Source organism: Phalacrocorax aristotelis, chromosome 21 (genome assembly GCF_949628215.1).
Source record: "Phalacrocorax aristotelis chromosome 21, bGulAri2.1, whole genome shotgun sequence".
In the NCBI taxonomy this organism is placed as follows: domain Eukaryota; kingdom Metazoa; phylum Chordata; class Aves; order Suliformes; family Phalacrocoracidae; genus Phalacrocorax; species Phalacrocorax aristotelis.
This window is the reverse complement of record NC_134296.1, coordinates 3,836,156-3,853,927: the sequence shown is the minus strand read 5'-3', so window position 1 is coordinate 3,853,927 and position 17,772 is coordinate 3,836,156. Positions and strand designations below refer to the sequence as shown.

General features: G+C 58.8%; 1 long non-coding RNA gene across 1 annotated transcript; it reads right to left on the bottom strand.

The window, feature by feature from the left end:
• Positions 1–4,718: 4,718 nt before the first annotated feature.
• On the bottom strand, positions 4,719–10,065 carry LOC142067264 (uncharacterized). The gene is made up of 3 exons (XR_012663946.1): positions 8,095–10,065; positions 6,521–6,661; positions 4,719–5,047 (listed from the first exon to the last, which is right to left on the bottom strand). It is a non-coding gene; the product is annotated as an uncharacterized LOC142067264 (long non-coding RNA).
• Positions 10,066–17,772: the final 7,707 nt, after the last annotated feature.

Here is a 17,772-nt window from a genome sequence, read left to right as displayed (position 1 = left end):
TCCTCTGCCCACCCCGCCTTGCCAGGCTCCGCTCCCACGGCCACCAGCCAGACACACGAGGAGCAGGACAGCTGTGGAGCCGTCCCTGGGCACACGGCGGGATGGCTGCCTCCATCCCCATTCCCCTCCTCCCGGTTTGGACCAGAAGGACCCGATTCCTTCGGCAAGCGGCCCCAAAAACCTGAGCAATCACCCGCCAAATGGTGCTGTAGTCTCAGGGTGGGGGCCTTTGTTTGACTTTCTCCCGCTCTGGCACGCAGGCAGCCGGGCTGGGTGGGGACCTGTTTGCTCTAAGAAACCGCTTTGGGCAGCCGTTTCCCTCTCCTCTCCCTTTTTTGCTTTTCCTTGGAAAAGAAGAGCTGGAGGAACAGCCGTGGGTGCAGCAAGATGCTCACATGGAGCACTGACCCGCATGGCACACCAAAAACCTTCATGTTTCCTGCTTGAGCTAAATGGGGCTGGGCTGGTAATTGCATCAGCCCTGGCAAACACTCGCCAGCTTGTGCCAGCGGTGAGTGTGGCTCCCCGGGTCCTGTGGGCTTCGCACCAGAGCTCACCTGGGGCAAAGCCACGCCAGTGCAGCAGTGTGCTTATCCCCCCACTGCAGGCAAGAGGGGAAGCAACCAGGGAATTGGCTCCCACAGCAGTTTAGATGTCAGCCACCGAGATATAAAAGCCCACCAGGCCCCCAAGGTTTTGCCTCCATGGGCACACAGCGGCCAAGATGCGGTGCTGGGGGCTCAGCAGCACATGGGGAGGCTCCGAGTGAGAGCAGTACCGACCTTGGGGTGCCAGGCCAAGCGGTGTGCAGCCTGCAGGACACCCACCCCTGCCTCCGCACCCTCACCCAGCCCTCCCCGTGTGCCGGTGCTGGCTGCAACCCCATCATGGGCAGGCGAGGCTCTGGTGTAGAGCAGACCCCAAACCAGGACGGAGCCATCGAGTCTCCTGAGTGTTTCTCTGTGCCCACAACAAAGCTTCACCACATGGACGCAGCCGGGAGGTACCTGCTATCCCTGAGCCCCAAGATGATGAGTGACCCTGTTTCACTCCCCAGTGCTACCCACAGATATGGAGAGGACACCCCGACCTGCTGGGACAGGGGCGAGGTGCCCCTGCTCCCCGCTGTCACTGGCACAGCGGGGATGCTGCGGCAAAGGGCTGAGCTGCAGGCGCCAGGGCTCGTTCCCCACGGCAGCACAGAGCCGGGCGAGGAAGAAAAGGCAGCAGCTGATTCCAAAGGGCCCCGTGACAGCCCAGCCCCGAACTGCTCCAACAGCAGGTGAGAAAACAAATGCAGAAAGCCCGGGGTGGCAGGGTCAGCAGCAAGCCCAGGGTTTTGGGTGGTCACAGCTTAGCTCCGCAGGGTTGCAGGGACTCAGCCCTGCCTGGAGCTGAGGGAAGCAGCGATGCCGCAGCCAAGGGGGATGAGGATGGGGACAAGGAGCTCCTGTGCTGCCCTGAGCTCTCCTGGCAAATGCAACCCACCATCACTCAGGGTAGCGACACCGGCACCAGTGACGGAGGAGAGCTGGGATCAGCCCTTGGGAGAAAAAAAAAAAAACAACCAAAAAAAAAAGAAATCCACTCAACCACCACCCTCAAACAATGGGTCCGTTAATTAAAATTAAATCTGTGGTTAAACAGGTTGTGCCAGAGCACGGCTCAGGAAGCCCCGTGGGACCTGCAGAGGTGGGCCTGCTGCGGGAGGAGGTGCTGCCCGCGGCACCCAGGATGTTTCCCAAATCCCTGGGCACTTCCAAAAGCCCTTCCCAGGCAGTCAGGCTTGGGAGCAGCCAGGGCGGTGGGCCAGGCTCTGGAGTCATCTCCAGCCCCCAGGCAGAGGGATGGGGATGGGGACAGGGATGCACTGTGCCATCTGGGGAAGGAACCCAAGATGTGTGGGATCCAGAGCTGTCCCAGACTGCCTGGAACAGCCCCCCGGGCGGTGGGATTTGTCTTTAACCAATCCTTTCAGCTTCGCCCACCTCAACTGCCTCAGCACAGCAAGCCAGGACCCTGGGGGTGGCCGACGACAGGGACCCCACAGACCCAGCAATCCTCTCTTTGCCCAAAAGCCCATCTGGGGCTGCGATCTGGGTCGTTTTTTATCTTGTTTTCTGGTCTGACTCAGCACTTCCATGGGCTCAGCTCTCCACCTCAGTCCCCAAAGAAGGGGCAGCCCATGCCACAATGCACACCCCAAGGATAACCACACCGGGGCACGGCAAGGCGATGGAGCCTGTTGGCTCTGCCAGACGGCTGCCAGCGAGGAGGAGACATGAGCCATTTTATCGGCCCAGATTAAGGAAGCGAAGGGACCTGGGGTGCCTGCACGAGCAGGGGCTGCAGTAGGCACCCAGGTGCATAGAGGCTGCTGGCAATTTGGGGTCCTGCCAGCGTGTCCCACCCACCCTGCCAGCCTCACCACGCAGGCTGTGCCACGTCCCTCCCGGCTGCCAAACCCTGCCTGCCTGTGCCACACACCCCTTTTATCTCTGGGTGGAGGGAAGAGGGATTGGCCAAAATCACCCCGCAGCCGGGGCAGGGGCTTTGGACAGCACTCAGGGGGCTGGGGATGTGACAGTGTGGGGTCCTCGCTCTGGTACCCCGCTTAGTGACGGGGTTGGGCTAGGGCAAGCCCAGGACTCATGTTGGATATATGTACAGGAGGGATGCAGCCCGTCCTGGGAGTTCTGGATCCCCAGCTCACCTCCAGCCTTCTCCAACACCAGAATGTCCCCCCTGGCTCCTCCTGCCATTACCTGCACGGGTGCTGGCACAGGGACCGGGCGTCCTCACGCCCCAGGTCAGGCTGCACTCTCCATCGGCACAGGGGGAGGCGGGACAGGCACAGCCCGCTGGCGGCCTGAGCAAAGCCCCGGTGCTCGGTGTCCCCCAGGTGAGCAGCAGAGCTTGGTGTTCCCCATGCAGGGCCAAGGAGCCCCTATTTATAGCAGCACCTTCCTCCCCCGCGAGCTCCCTGTCGATGAGAAAGCCTGTATTGTGGGGGATTTGGCAGCCGAGTGGCGTTTGTGTTTCACTAACTGAGCAGAACCATAAAAATCAAACCTAGAGCCAATGTGCCTTTAGCACTGACAAAAAAAAATACCCAGCAGAAAAGCAGAGCAGCGCTGAGACAGTGCAGGTCTGGTAAAGGGGTTCAAAGCGCTTTATTGAGACACCCTGGAGCTGGCAGCTCCTCGATGGCCGCCCAGGACCTGGGATGCTCTATAAAGGGCCCTGGCTGGTTATCGGTGACACAGTGCCCCAAAGCACATTGTCCCCTGCCTCCCGTGGGCACAGGGGATCGTGGGACCCTCAGTGTCCCAGCTGATACTGGGGGGGCTCAGGAGGAGCCAGGACCAGGAGCCCTGGCTCCCATCCCACCCTCCTCACCTGAGTGGGAGGGGGTTGCAAAGACACAAGGCTGACAAATCCCATTGTATTTTGGGTGTCACTAGCCCAAGAAGTGCCAGGAACCTCATGCCAGGGGACAACCTGTCCCTGTTTAGCCCTAACAGCACTTGGAGGGGCAAGGATCGGTGGGACGGGATGCTCACGTGGGACGGCACCGTGTCCTCCCTGAACCAGTGCTGAAAGGGCTGTAGGAGCCCCCGGAGGGAGGGAAAGTGGGTGCTGGTGGAGCACTGGGCAGCCAGTGTGGGTCACGGCAGCAGCGTGGGGCTTACCTCGAGGGTGCGCGGGCAGCTCAGAAACCGCATGGGTCCCGGTGTAGGGTGGGAAGAGCCATCCCCGTGGCGCTCGGCACGGCGGCCGGGGTGGGCATAGCCTGAAGCGGGGTGCCCCAGCACCAGCAGGGGGGGTGGCCAGCAGCACCCTGTCCGGCTCAACACCGGCCCCGTGGCGGCAGGATGGCCAGGCTGAGCCGCATCGGCTCTCGGCCGGCACCGGCGGGATGGGGACGGGGACAGAGATGAGGACAGGGCACCCCGAGCGGCTCCGCGGGCGGCAGAGGGATGCAGCCAGCTGGCGGCCGAGCCGAGGTATGTGAGGGAGAAGCCAAGAGCCAAGTGCAAGGTGCTCAGCAAATGCCTCCTTTGCCCATTATATCTAATTCCTTCCTTATTTACCTGAACAAACAAGCTGGGCGCTTACCTCAGCTGGAGGTGTTTGACTAGCGCAAGCCGGGGTTAACCCTTGAGGGTACGTCAAAGCACCGGGCTCAGACCCGCAAGTGCCCTGGGAGGTGAGCGGGGCAAACGCGGGCACCATTAACCCCTTCCCAACCTCATCTGGGACACCCACCCAGGAGATGGGGACCCCGCAGGAGGCGAGACCAAAGGCTCCTCCTGGTCTCTGCAGCACAGAGACCTGCTGGACACATGACAGTCCCTGTTGGACCCTGCAGCATAGCATTGCTCCTCCAGCACAGGCTGGGCAATTCTGGGGACAGGAGCATCCCCAACCGATACCCCAGGAGCATCCCTGGCAGATATTCGTGCAAGCGCAGCTACGTGGGACTTGTGATGGAGGCAACAAGCTGCGACTGAGGATGCTCAGAGCGACTGGGGCTAAAAGGAGCCCCTCACACCAACCAAACCATCCCACACACCAGGGATATGGCACTGTCTCCTCCCTGGGGGTCCGCGCTGCTGCTGCCTGCGGGTGCGACAGGGCGCCGGGGGCAAGGCAGGAACGTGCAACACTCCAGGCCCGGGTTGTCCTCACCGGCATAAGCAGGAAAAAGCTGTTTTGACTGAGACAGACAAAGTTGGTATTTATTGTCTTTTTTTAACACATGAAGAACGCAGGGCAGTTCAGGCGGTTCTCCCATGCACGTAGCACTGCTGAAACCAAACTCCCCCATGACCCAAGAGCCCAGCCACAAACACCCGCGGTGCAACCCAGGTTGGACCCACGTCACCATGTCTTCACAGCCGAGAGACCGTCACAGGTGGGCTTTGCATCCCCAGCCCATGGAAAGTGCCACGACAGAGCCAGCATCCCTCAGCCGCCCTGACCCCGGGGCTGGTGCGTGGCGACGGCGCGGCACAGCCGATAAGCCGTCCATCGGAGCTGTTTGCTGGAAGGAAAATAAAACCCTGTAGGAAGGCGACCCCTGCATTACAGCTGCGCTGGCAAGGGCTTCGCCACGCTATCGCCAGCGCCAGGAGTTTCTGCCTCCCTTTCGAAATGGCTCAATGTTATCTTATCAGTGGGGAAAATGCTCCCCCCAGATTAGGGCTCCTGCGTCTGTCTGAGGGGAGCTTTTCTCCCCTGTTTTGGTAAACACAATCAGGTCCGTAAGACATGGTGGTGGGTGGGGGGAGATGTGGGCTGGGGAGGACACGGGGGGACAGTGGCTGAGGTGGGGAAGCACCCAGCTGGGCTTTGCCATGGGGTAGGTGCATAGGATGGGGATGTGGCATAGCCAGGAGGGTGGTCCTGGCCACCCAGTGCCCCCCAGAGCTGCTGGGTCACGGCAGCCACAGCACAGCCCCCCGCAATGCTCGGAGGGAGCATCTACTCTGCTTTGGGCAAGGCACCACAAGCACAACCCAGCACTGGCGCCCCTCAGCAGCAGCCCCGAGCCTGCACCCCTCGAAGCCCCTTGCAAAGCTCCAGCCAGCTGCAGCAGGTTGGGCTGGGGGGTTCTGCTCCCCCAGCTCGCTCTTGCCTTTTTTTGACCCATGATGCCGGGTCCTGACCAGAGCCGCTGCAGGAAGCCGGGGGCAGTGGGCACCACGCCAGAGCTCTGCCCAGCTCAGGGGCTGGTGCACAGCACCCAAACCTGCTCCCGTGTCCCACCCTGGCATCCCCACGTGGGAACCAGGGGTAGGAGCATCCCAGCACAGCTTGGCGCTGAGGCTGTAGCCTTCCCTGCACGGATATCTTATCACAGCATGGAAATGCAGGTGTCTCAACTGTGGAAGCTGAAGATACAAGTAAAACCAAGTATAAATACACCCATGCACACATGAGCCCTGCTGGGAATCGGTGTGGCCACCCCACACCTTCCTGCGGCAGCTCCGTGCTGCTGCCCCGCGGCCAGGCTGCCAGCTCAGGGAAAGTTTGCTGAGCAGGTTATGTTTTGCACAGGTTGTGCGAGCTGGATTTGTACCTCCTTGCTGTGACATCACCCCCGGGTCTCCCTCTTTTATTAGGTTTAATAATTACTTGTTACCAGAGCAAACATCAGAACAGCGCACCTGAAGGAGCCAGGAGCAAAGCGGAGGAGACAGCAATCGGGGACAGCGGGTGAGAGCAGGATGTCACCAGGCAGAGGGGATGTGCTGGCAGTGCCGGGTCCCTGCTCCGGAGCATCCCAGACTTGGGTTATCCCGGTCTGTCTGGGAACCTGTCACCTGACTCACATCTGGGTCTGAAAAAGCTCTCCCTGCTCCTTTTATCGGTAGCACTGGAGATTTCGATAAGCAAAAGAGATTAAAGGGGAAAACATTTGCTTTGCTGTGCTTGGGGAGAGCTGGCCAGCTGGGCAGCGCGACACAGAGCTGTGAAAACAGGCAAAAGGCCCCAAAATTAGCTCTCTGCTTACCTCCCCAAAGCAGGTTTGGTGACTGCAGCTGCCCAGCGTCACTGGCCATGCCATGCTCTCACCGCCGCCGCCTTTCGCAATCGGTGGTTCGGCACAGCTCTGCTTGCATATGCAAACCAGGAAAAGAAGAGGTTGCAACACCTGAGGAACAACAAAAGAGGGGAAATAAACCCTGGGTTTTCTGCCTCATGTGTGCAGTTTTCAATGCTTTTTTCCTTGTCCTCCCTGTCAACCCATCAGCTCCAATTCCAGTGCCTTTTGCCACAGCTCAAACTTCAATGCTTGGGAACGCGGCCGGAGGGGAGGGATGGAGAAATGACTCGTGAATCAGCCTGGAAGAATCTCTCTGCCTACCTGCCTGAAGCTAATCTCTGGCTCCATCACAAGAATAATAGATAAGCAGCCATATAATATATAATAAAACTATTGAAAGCACTTGATGTCACTGCAAAAACCACAGAAGCCATTGAGCCTGATTTGTCCCTGAGCTGAGCAGTGTTTCCTGGTCTCCCGCAGCATCAGGGTTTCCTCTGCTTCAGCTCCTGCACAGCGTTTGGAGACAGTGGTGGTCCCTGTGCAAAGCAAACTCAAGCTTGGGTCCCTCTGAGAGGCCTCATCCTGCATCTCGTGCCTCTGGGCTGCACAAAGGTGATGCTCAGAGGAGACGAATCCCGGCTCCCAGGCTGCAGGATGGGCGCTCTCAGGCTTTTCTGCATCCCAAGCAGACTGGAAGTGGTTGAAATGCCTTTAACGCAACTCTCGGCTCAGTTCTGCTCTGCGGGTCCAAACCCACAGGAGCCACGCCTGCAGCGCTCAGCGCCTCAGCCCACGCCAGCCCCAGATCTGGTGGGTATTTTTGTCCTGAGACACACACCACAGCTCCAGGCCAGCCGCGTGATGAGGAGGGATGCTCCCAGGCTGCCGTCGAACCGAGCACCCTTTGGGCTTCCACCTCCCCAGCACCATCGCCCCTGCCCAAGTACCCACAGGGCTCCAGGTGCAGGGGGATGCTCCCAATGCTGGGCTGAGACCAAGGCAGAAACCAGCTTTCAAATTAACCAGTAACTATCGGGAAAGCACCAGGACATAAGGAATCCTTGCTGAGGGTGAGGGACTGCCCGGGATCCAGGGGCTGAAGCCACCCTGCAGGAAGAAGGTCCCAATGGGAAGCAGCGGCTGCTCACTCCCCTCCTGCTGCCTGTAATCTTAATTGCTTTTCACTGGCTGTTTGCTAACAGCAATTCATTTCCACCGAGAGAGGGTTTATCGCCCTCACTCGTGTTATTTCAGGCTAATGCATGTATGGAAGGTCAGAGCCTGGAGTGCTCCCTGAGCTCCTGGAGAGTCTCAACGGCAGGAGCAGGGCAGGGAGGAGCAGGCAGAGGGCCCGGGAGCCAGCAGGGCTTAGACACATCTCGCCCACTGCCCACAAGCTCCTCTTTCCCCAAACAGGGCCACGGGCTTGGCAGAGGGTGGGAATACCGGCCACATTTTCCATCCCAGCTCCCGTTGTCTTTGCAGTCCCGACTCAGTGCCCGCCCTCAGAGACGTCCCCTTGCTTCTGCACAGCTCACCGGTCAAACTGTGTGTCCTGCTCTCCAGGAAGGTGCTCCAGGCAGGCTGGTTTTTGCAGATGAGCTTTGGAGATGCTCTAGCAGGAGGTTCCGGTGCAGACCAGCACCCTCCGGTCACAGTTCCCACAGCCGGCGCATCTGCACAGTGTCCCTGTGTCACCAAACTGGAGCAAAGAGCAGGAAGCGTGACATTGTCATCCAGCTGAGGTGCTGCTCGTGCTCCCCTGGGACCTCCCCAAAAGCCCCCTGCAAGGGGTCTGAACAGCCACCACTGCGGGGAAGGGGAGTGAGGGGCTCCGGCACCCACTAGCGCTGGGTGCTCCTGGTGCCCCGCTGCAAAGCGGGGCTGAGCACACCCTCCTGAGCTGGGGATCGGCTGGGGTTTCCACTACCCTCGGAGGGAACCTGGGAGGGGAAAAGGGCTTTCCAGCAGAGCTGCAACCCCAAAGTTAACCAAAGGGCCAGAGAGTGTAAGAGAAATAAAAAGCGGGCTTTTCTGTGCACGCCTGTGAGTTATTTGTGGAATAGCTCTGTGCAGATCTTCCAGTGAACATCTTCCGACCTCTCAAACCACTAAGATCTCTCCAGAGCAGAGACCAACCGATTTCCTTTAAATTCCTCCTCACCCCAGTCAAACATACCCATTTCCCGAGCAGACCCAGGGCCAAGAGGGGCCGCTCCTCTTTATTACCTCCCCAGGCAGCCTTTGGTGGCTTCCCCATCTCCCAGATGCTGCCATAGATCCTATTTACAGGGGATGCATGTATGCTCGACGCAAACAGCCGTGATCATTGCTGCTGGCACCTGGCTGCGGGGCCCACCCTGATAAAAGCACCAAGGCTCCCGGCCGCAGCCGCTGCTCCGGCGCTCAGTCCCTGCTGCACGAGGCAGCTCCCGGCATTCCTGTGCTGCGGCACGGGGGCTCAGCAAAAAATTAAAAAAAAAAGCAGCAGCAGGAGAGTTAGTGGCACCACAATGCCAATGGCATCACCTGCATTTCAAGGCAGCCCTCAGGGGTGAAAATGGGGGGTGCTAGAGAACACAGCTTCACCCAGGGGTGCAGGGGTGGGTGTCTGCTCTGCACGGGTGGCACAGGAGGTCCCGGAGTCATGCCTTGGCTGAGCGCAGAGGTGTCGGTGCTCAGCTGGCCCCATGCAAAGGCTTCTTCACAGCCTGCAGCAGCACGAGGTGCCGAGGTTCGGCTCTGGGGTGCCACAGCCCCACTTCTTCAGGCCGGCCGTGCCTGGGAGGGTGGCAGGGGAAGGACAAGCTGGTGGGGGATGAAGACATCAAGGTGATGCCAGCATGACCCTGGCCTCCTACCCAAAGCCCAGCCCTTGGACCACCATCATCCTACCCAAACACAGGGCCCTGCCTCTGCTGCCTGCTCACAGCACCCTTCCCACCCCGCTGCCTTCCCCCTGCCCACATCACCAGTTCCTCACTCCCCTCCCCGGACACCCCCCGGGGATGGTTCTCCCAGGCCAGGCTGAGCGTTTGCCAGCACAAACCCTGGGCGACACAGGTGGGGAGGTCGCAGGGCGCCCAGCCGGGCTGCGAGCTGTGGGATCCACCGGCATGTTTGCTGTTCCCTGCTCAAAGCCCTGCTCTTTTCTTCCTCAGGTCGCATTAAACTGTTTTTTTCTCTTGGGATTAAAAGCCTGGAACTAACGTGGGCTGCCCGGTGGTGCCAGGAAGAGAGGGCTCAGGGTGGTGTGGGCGCATCCAGCTCAGCGGTGGGGTGAACCCTGGCAGAGGGAGGATGAGGAAAGGTCACAGCCCCCAACCCCATCACCAGCCATTTGGGGTGCAGAGGGGGGAAAACTCACGTACAGGGATGGCTCCTGGTCTGGGCTCTCCGTGCACCAGCCCCACAGCTGCTGCATCAGCATGCAGACCCCAAATCCCACCCAGGATGAGGGAAACCCCCCAGGAGAACCCACACAAGCACCGTACCCCCATTTCCTCACTGTCGTCTGTTCATCCCACAGCCATGGCTGGGCGATGGGGCGGCGGGGCCAGCACCCCCTCCCCATGCCACGGGCTCGGGGCTGTTTGGTGGCAGCCGTTCCCAGGAACACACAGGCAGCCAGGTGAGACGGACAGGGCCCCATGCCAGCAGACGGGATGTTGTCTTTTCACACAGCACCGGTGCAGGGCCAAGTGGCAGCAAAACCCTTGGGGCTTTGTTTCCCACACTGGTTGCCATCAAGAAATGCAAATTCATTCTTCTTCTTCTGCTGTTTCTCCCCACATGCAAAACGATCCTTGGGCATAACGGCCCCATGGAGTGGCAGCTCTGGAGACCGTGGGAGCCACTGGGGCAGGGAAACACCTCCCGGGTGGGAGCAAGCGGCACGAGCAGCTCCAATGGTCTCAAAGCCAATGAGGGCCAGGGCAGCACGCAATGCCCCAGAGAGCAGGAGAGGCTCTTGGCTGCTGTTTCCCCTTCAGTCCTGCGCTATCCATCCCAGGAGGGCCTGCAGAAGGTTTTTGCCCCAGTGGGGAGATCCCTAAAAATAACCCCAAAACCCACACTCAGCCCTGTCTCAGCTCAAAGTAAGAGCTGGCAGCGCTGGATGGAGCAGGGAAGGCACCAGAGCCACCCCTGTTCTTGTCACTCTTGGGCTCAGAAAGCCCCAACCCCGCTGAGCCAGGTCTGCAGCTCCCAGGGGAGCAGAGGCAGGGAGGACCCCTCCACATCCCCCGTGCGCACAGGGCAGGGACCCCACGAGGGACCAGGCTGCTCCATGTCGCGCAGCATCGCGTGGAGCAGTGGGTCTGGGGTGAAGGCACCGCACTCCCGGTCCCCGAGCAGGGGCAGGGACAGGGAAGATCCTGCAGGGAAGGCTGGGGACGAAGACCACGCTGAGCTGCAGCAGAGCGAGACGTGACTCAGCGATGAGTCACCCGGCTCCGAAGGAAACGTGTTGCTCCCAGTGAGCATTGCCCAGGTCAGGCACCCTTGTCCTGGGGGCTCAGCAAGGAGCCAGGACCTGGCAAAGGCAAAAGGGGTACAGGAGGGGGGCAGGACCCCAAATGAGGTCCCGTGCTTGGTGCCGGGGAGGCACAGCAGTATATCTTCACCCCATCCCCAGGCACTGGGCTGGCCTTGAAGCTTGGAGGAATTTGCTTTTTCCTGGGAAACACAAGGTCTTGGGGGCAGTTCATGGGCATCCTTGGCCTCGTCAGCTGCCCTGACACCACAAGGAGCCTCAGTTCCCAGAGCCTGGCCTGGGGAGAACGAAGCTGTGACCAATACTTGGAGACGGTTGGGGAGATGCAGAGCTCTCCACAGCCCTGGGCCACCGGCACATGCCAAAGCCCCTTCAGAGACCGGCAGCATTTCTCGGTGGCATCCCTGGTTTCACAGGACAGGATATTAAAGCAGAAAGAGATTAATGCTCTGCAAGGGAGCAGAGAGCCGGAGCCAGGCTCCAGCCCCAGTGCAGGACGTGACCCGAAATGGCTCCGCTTTCCCCTTGAAGAGCAGCCCCGGCTGCAAGCCCGGCTCTCCCCATCCCGGCTTTGGCTCAGGCCACCGGCAGAGCGAGGACGTCGCTTCTCTCCTCAGTGGTGGATTTTGAGGGCAGCAAAATGTTTGTTCTGTCAACACGTGCCTAATCCCCAACCAAAAGCTGATGAAAAAAGCCATAGGGGGGAAGGATGGGAATAAGCTGCCCTTTGAAACAAAGTACTGACGGTGAGAGCCGCAGCCCCAAAGGTGGGGATGGCTTCTCTGGGGCACGCAGCGCTGGTGCAGCTGGGGAGACGAGGGGCGTGGGTTCCCCCCACTGGCACCCCAGTCCCTGCAGGCACCCTGCAGCAGGGCTAGGAGTGGGGAGCGGCTCTCCAGCTCCAGCCTGGCCCTGCCACAAATCAGTGCATCTTCTTAAACCCAAGCAGGACCTCGAGCACTAAGGTGCAAGAAACACATCCCTGCTCTGAAGCCATTGCCTGGCATCAGCAGCAAGGCAAGGCTCCTCTCTCCCCCTTTAAGCAAACCAAAAGCCAACAAGCGGACAATGCAGTGCAGTGTCCATGCAGCAAACCTCCCCTCCGCATCCTGGGACACCCCTGTCCCACGTCCCCACTGACCCGGCACTCAGCTGCGACACCATGAGCCCATCGTGAATGGGCTCACCTGACCATTAGCAGTTTCAGATGACCCATAAAACCTTTTTTCCTGGTGGGATGAAATGAAACTTTGCCATGGAGAGGCTCATTTCCAGGTTGGCTGGGGCTGCAGGCTGAGCGAGCAGCACTTCCCCTTGCTGCACACCCCAGGGCGGCTGCTCCAGCCCAGCCCGGCCACTGACCCCAGCCAGCACCAGCCACAAGATCCAGCCCCTACAGGTACCCGCTCCCAGCACTTGACGGCATCAGCCCTGCACCCTTCACCTGCAAAAAACAACAAAAAAATAAAAGTACATTTAGTAGTTTCCATTTGTTTGCTCTTTAAATAATTGTTTCCTTATCACTATTTATTTAGATCCCTTTAAAATTCTGACAAACCTGCTTCTCAGGCACCGTCACCTGCTTCCTCCCACCCTGCTCCCTGCACTGCCTGCAGGCAAGGCAGAGCAGCCGGGCTGCACGGCCACAGCACGGCTGGTCCTGGGCTGAGGGTCCCATGCTCGGGGAGGCACGTGTGGAGCGTCGAGTCCCCCCTTAGTCCCTCCTTTCCAAGATGCACAAACTGGGATGCTCCAAAGCCGTGGTCTGGGGAGCTCGCCCTCCTCTCCCCATCCTACCACAGACCGCCACAGCAGACACAGATGATTTGGGGCTGCTGCTAAGTCCTGCCAAGCTCAGGGAGCAAAGATGGGGGGATGGCATTGCACATTCACTGCCCACCACAGCGGTCTCGGAGCTGCTGCATGAGGCCTTTGCCGGGGACCGGAGGGAGCGAGGATGAGCCTGGTGCCAACCAAGGCGCCCTCCTCCGCTCCACTGTTCGCTGCGTGCGGTGCCCTGGGCAGGTGAAGCGATGGGCGCTCGCCCAGGTAGCCAGAAAGGCAGCAGCAGCAGCTGGCCGCAATTGCCCAACACTCCTCTGTGCAAAGTCCAGCCAAGCACCGCTCTTGGCTATTAACAGCACCAATTAGAGCAGCACCTCGAGCTGCCAAGGCAAAGGCAGGACAGGTTCAGGTCCCACAAGCACGGACGGGAGACGTCCCTGCAGCCTTGCTGTGGACAGAGAGCCTCTCTGCTGTTGAACCCAGTAGTGTCCGTCCACAGGCATCTGTCGCTGTCACCTACTAGAGACGTCCTGCTCGGCTAAGGGTGCGAGGGGCTCGTCCCCGGGGTCCCATCCAACGCCACCCTGGGGTTTTGAGCTTCGCTACCGCAGGTTGACGTCACAGCCCAGCCTGCAGCTGTCAGAATTAATTGAGGAAACCCAGCCATGGTAAACAATGAGGAGGGAAAACGGGGCAGATTAGATAACAAGGAATGTGAGGTTCTTGCTGTATTTTCCTCCTGGACGGCAAGCCTTGCCTGCTCGCTCGGGCACAGACCCTGCCAAGCCTGGGCTGCTCCTTGCCAGCAGCTCAGGGAGCTCGGCCCCAGGAGAGGCTGAAATCCCTCTTCTGCAGGATGGCTTTCCTAAAAACGTGTTTGGCTTACCCCAGGCCTGAGGTTTGGGTGACCCCTCCCGCCCACAGAGCCATGCATTGCCCGGGGACAGGCAGCGAGAGCAGAGCACAGTCCCCCGCTCCCCATCACCACCAGAGGAGACACGGGTAGGTGGGAGCAACTGCTACGAGGGGGCATGGAGGGCAGGACCTGCTGCTTCGTCCTGGTAGGGAGAGGGGCAGGGCAGGGTCCTGGCCAGCAGAATTACTGTCCCCACTGCACTGTAACAGGCACAGGGTCCTAACAAAGGGCAAACCCTCCCCCCTTCCCAGCTGGCCACATCCGAGCCTCCCCATCAGAGCAATGTTTGGCTCCAGGTTGTGTTACCCAGACCCGCTTTGCTCCCCAGCAGCACATCACCCTCTAAACTTGGACACAAACCCAACCCACCGGCGTTCAGACACCTTCCTCTCCCCACTGACAGGACATCTCTGCCTTTAGGGCATCTCAGCCCGGTGGAGGTCCTGCCCACGCCATCCCTGCCCAGCACACGCTCCTGCCCGGCTCAGCAGCATCACCCCAGCCCCACAGTGGTGCTGACAGGCCAGGTGACACATGCCACCCCACTGCCTAGTGGGACCAGTGGGACCACACACCCAGAAACGTGCAACCCCCTCCCTAGTGTAGCACCGTGCTTGGCGCAGGACAGCAGCCACTGCAGAGCATGGGGACACGGCTCTTGCTTGACTCGCTGCTGTCACCGGTGCGTCCCAAAGCCTGGAAAAGCCACATCCAGCTGCTCTGGAGGCTTTTGCAGATAAGGAACAACCTCAGCTCCCTCTGCTGGCACCTGCTGCAGGCCAGGCCCTTCCCTGGCAAACCCTGGTTATAACTAACATCTCCAAGCACCTTCCCACAGGACACAGTGCCACCCCCCCAGCCCAAGGCTAGGGAAGAGGCTCCCCAGCTCCTGCCACATGCTGTGACCAAGCACAAGAAGCCTGTTAGCAGAACACACAGCAGGATCCATCCAGCCTGCTCAGGGTATTTATTCCTGTCTTACAAATGAGGAAACGGCTTAGTGAGGGTCAGCTGGGGCAGCAGCAGAGCTGGGGGCAGCAGGGATGAGCCACAGCCCCACTGCATGCCTGTGCAGAGCTGGGGAGCAAAGACAAGACACCCACAAAGCTCTCTTTCTGGTATTAAATGAGTCCTGTGGGTCAGGGGATGGTCTCACAGCTGGAGAGCTGGCTGGGGACTCAGGACCTCAGCCTCTCTCACCTATAAAACACAGCGAGTGCTGACCTTGCTGGGAACAGACCTGGGTACGAAGCAGCCCAACCTCCTGGCCAGGCATCTTTCACTGGCTGTGGGGCAAAGCATCCCTGGCCGTCACCACCCCGCCAGTAACGCATGTCATTGCCCACGCTTTAGTGGGGCGGAAGAGAAAGTGTACGGGCACAGTGCTCAGCCCCGACCCACCCTGCTCGACCCACAGCACTCCAGAGCAGCAGCTGGGAAGCAGGAGCCTGGGTTTTAAGTCAACAAAGGGAGATTGCTATGGAGCCACTGCAGCCGCTGGCACAAGCACCTCTGCAAAACATCCTATATGGCCTTCCCCGCCCACACACCTACTCTCCTCTCAGCCACCCAAATTTGGGGTTTGCTTGGATTTTATGGACACTTCAACGGTATTTTCAGCAGGTGCCTACAAGAGATCGGTGGCTTGGAGAGTTTTACAGTGCCTTAGGAGGTGCATCAGCATCACTCAGCTCATTCCTGCCGGCACGCAGCTCTCCCAGGACAGTATGCACACCCTAACCAGCACCTGGAGTCAGCCAAGCAAGCTAGCACACGCTACCTTGTTTGTAGAGATCCTTACGAATTCCCATGAACAGCCGGTCTAGCACAGCCCCAGAGATGAAGAGTTGGCACTTGGCTGCTGGAAAACCCACACCACTTGGTGAAGGAAAATAATTACATCCTATCTCCAGCCTCCGGCTCGTTCAAACACACTCAGTTTGAATGGTGGCACACCTCAAGCTGGGAGAAGAGCCCAAGCAGCCCATGAGAGCCCCTGGGAAGCTGGTTATACAATTGGTTTTACGTAGATTTTACGTAGGAGCCAGGACTGCTGCCTGTGGGGACACTTGTGATGTGTAAAAGCCAAGCAGAGAACTCTCCCTCTGTCTGGAGGATACCCCGCCCAGGTCAACCCCTCCACACAGGTCCCAGCATCACCCTTTTCCCAACGCCGTCACTGTGGCAGAAGATGGAGCCATGATTTCCACAGTGGCACCAACTCACAGCACAGCCGAGCTGCCTCGCAGGATGCTGCACCAGTTACTCCATTCCTAAATAGGTGAAAAATGTACTCCCCCTCCCTCCATTCAAACCCTTTAAGCTCTTGTGAAGGTATCACTTCTGCAGGGAAGAGATAATCAAAATAAGGAAATACTACAAGGGAGACAGCTCTTAAGCCAGCCCTGCTCCATGCTGCTCTGTAAAGCTGAGCCCACAGCATTCCACGGGGCAAACAAGGCTGGTCCTTACCTGCGCGTGCCATCTGCTTCCTCGCTTGGTCTCTGCTGCGTGCTTTTACTACTCAGCTGTTTTATGAATGGGGTAGGAAACATTTGAGATTAGATTTCCTTAAATAATTTCTGTTTATCTGGGTATTTTCCAAGTAACACACAGGCAGAGCACACAAACGGCAGATTACAGGTTACAGAACGCTTCCAGAGAAAGCCTACACTAAAAAGGTCCTCCTGACCCCGCGTACGTACGCGCAGCTCCCATACTCCTTCCCCACGGACTCCCTCGCAGCACCCCCTTCACCAGCACGGCCCGGTTTCCCACTTGGCCTGTTAATATTTCACTGCACGTCCCCAAGGGATCTGCAGAGAAGCAAGAGCTGAGGGAAGAAGAGGTGAAGCATCTTGCTGCGCGCTGCGGGCTGCCGGCCGCGTGCTTTAGCCGATATCGCAGGGGTGCGTGTGGGGGGGGGAAAGTCATAAAAACCTGCCCTTTTCTTCTCTGCTGCAGTTAGAGCTGCTGCTCCTGGAAGGCAGGGCGCTTGCTGGAGCCCTCGAGCCCACGCCTGCAGGTGCGAGGACATGCAGTGATGGAGCATGGCCCGCACTTCGCTCCGCGGTCAGCCGGGCAAGCAGGGCACCTCCAGCCAGAGGCACTGGCAAAGAGGAGCTCAGGCACGCGATGAGGCCCGTGGGACGGTGCCATTCGGTCCTGGACGCTGCCCAGCGCGCTGAGCACACCTTCCTCACTGCAATTCATTGCACGCAACCCACAGAGCGGAGAACATCCTCCTGCCTACCGCAGCATCGCTTCAGGGACCAAAAAGAAAAGCTGCATAAACCCAAAATTATTTTTATAACTTTTAATAGACAATGATCTGGTTGCCTTAAAAAAATAAGCAAGCAGAAAAAAGCAAACCCAAGTAGTTCGTAGGTGACTGCGGCAGCCGTTTGACTTGGCCTCCTGCCTTTCCACCCTGCACCACGCCCAGGCTCCGTGCAGGGATCACCGTAGTAGGATGACCTCCGTTGTAGCAATCCCTCAAGTTATTTGCCTGCTCAGGAGACAGCGTTAGAAGGTGTGATGGTATTGTCCTGTACTGGCAAACTTTGACAGGTTGCAACCCTAAAGACAAACAGATTAATTCAAGCAAAACACTAGTAAATAAAAATCTGGGCAGAGTTTAGGGGAGGCAATCCTAACCTACCCAAAGAGATCAGTCTGAAAGACACCCGTGAGCACCAAGAGCTCAAGGGGTGCGTTCTTTTCAAGGCACAAAATAAATACCCGTAGGCACAGGTAGCAGGATCTCTGAAAGCCAGTAAGGCTTTCAGTCAAGCTTAAACAGCACATAAAAGCTCCAGGCATTTACTCAAATGTTAAAAAGCAAACCCAGCGCACACATACTGAGGCATCTTGCAGGGATTAGTAACAAAATCACATGTAAGCAAAAGAACGGCTTCAGCTAAGCTGCTCCACGATGTAGTTTATATATGCAAAGGTTTGGGCTGGGTGCCCTGAGTGGAAAGGCCTCGCTTGGGAAACAGGATCAGCCCGAGATGCCCA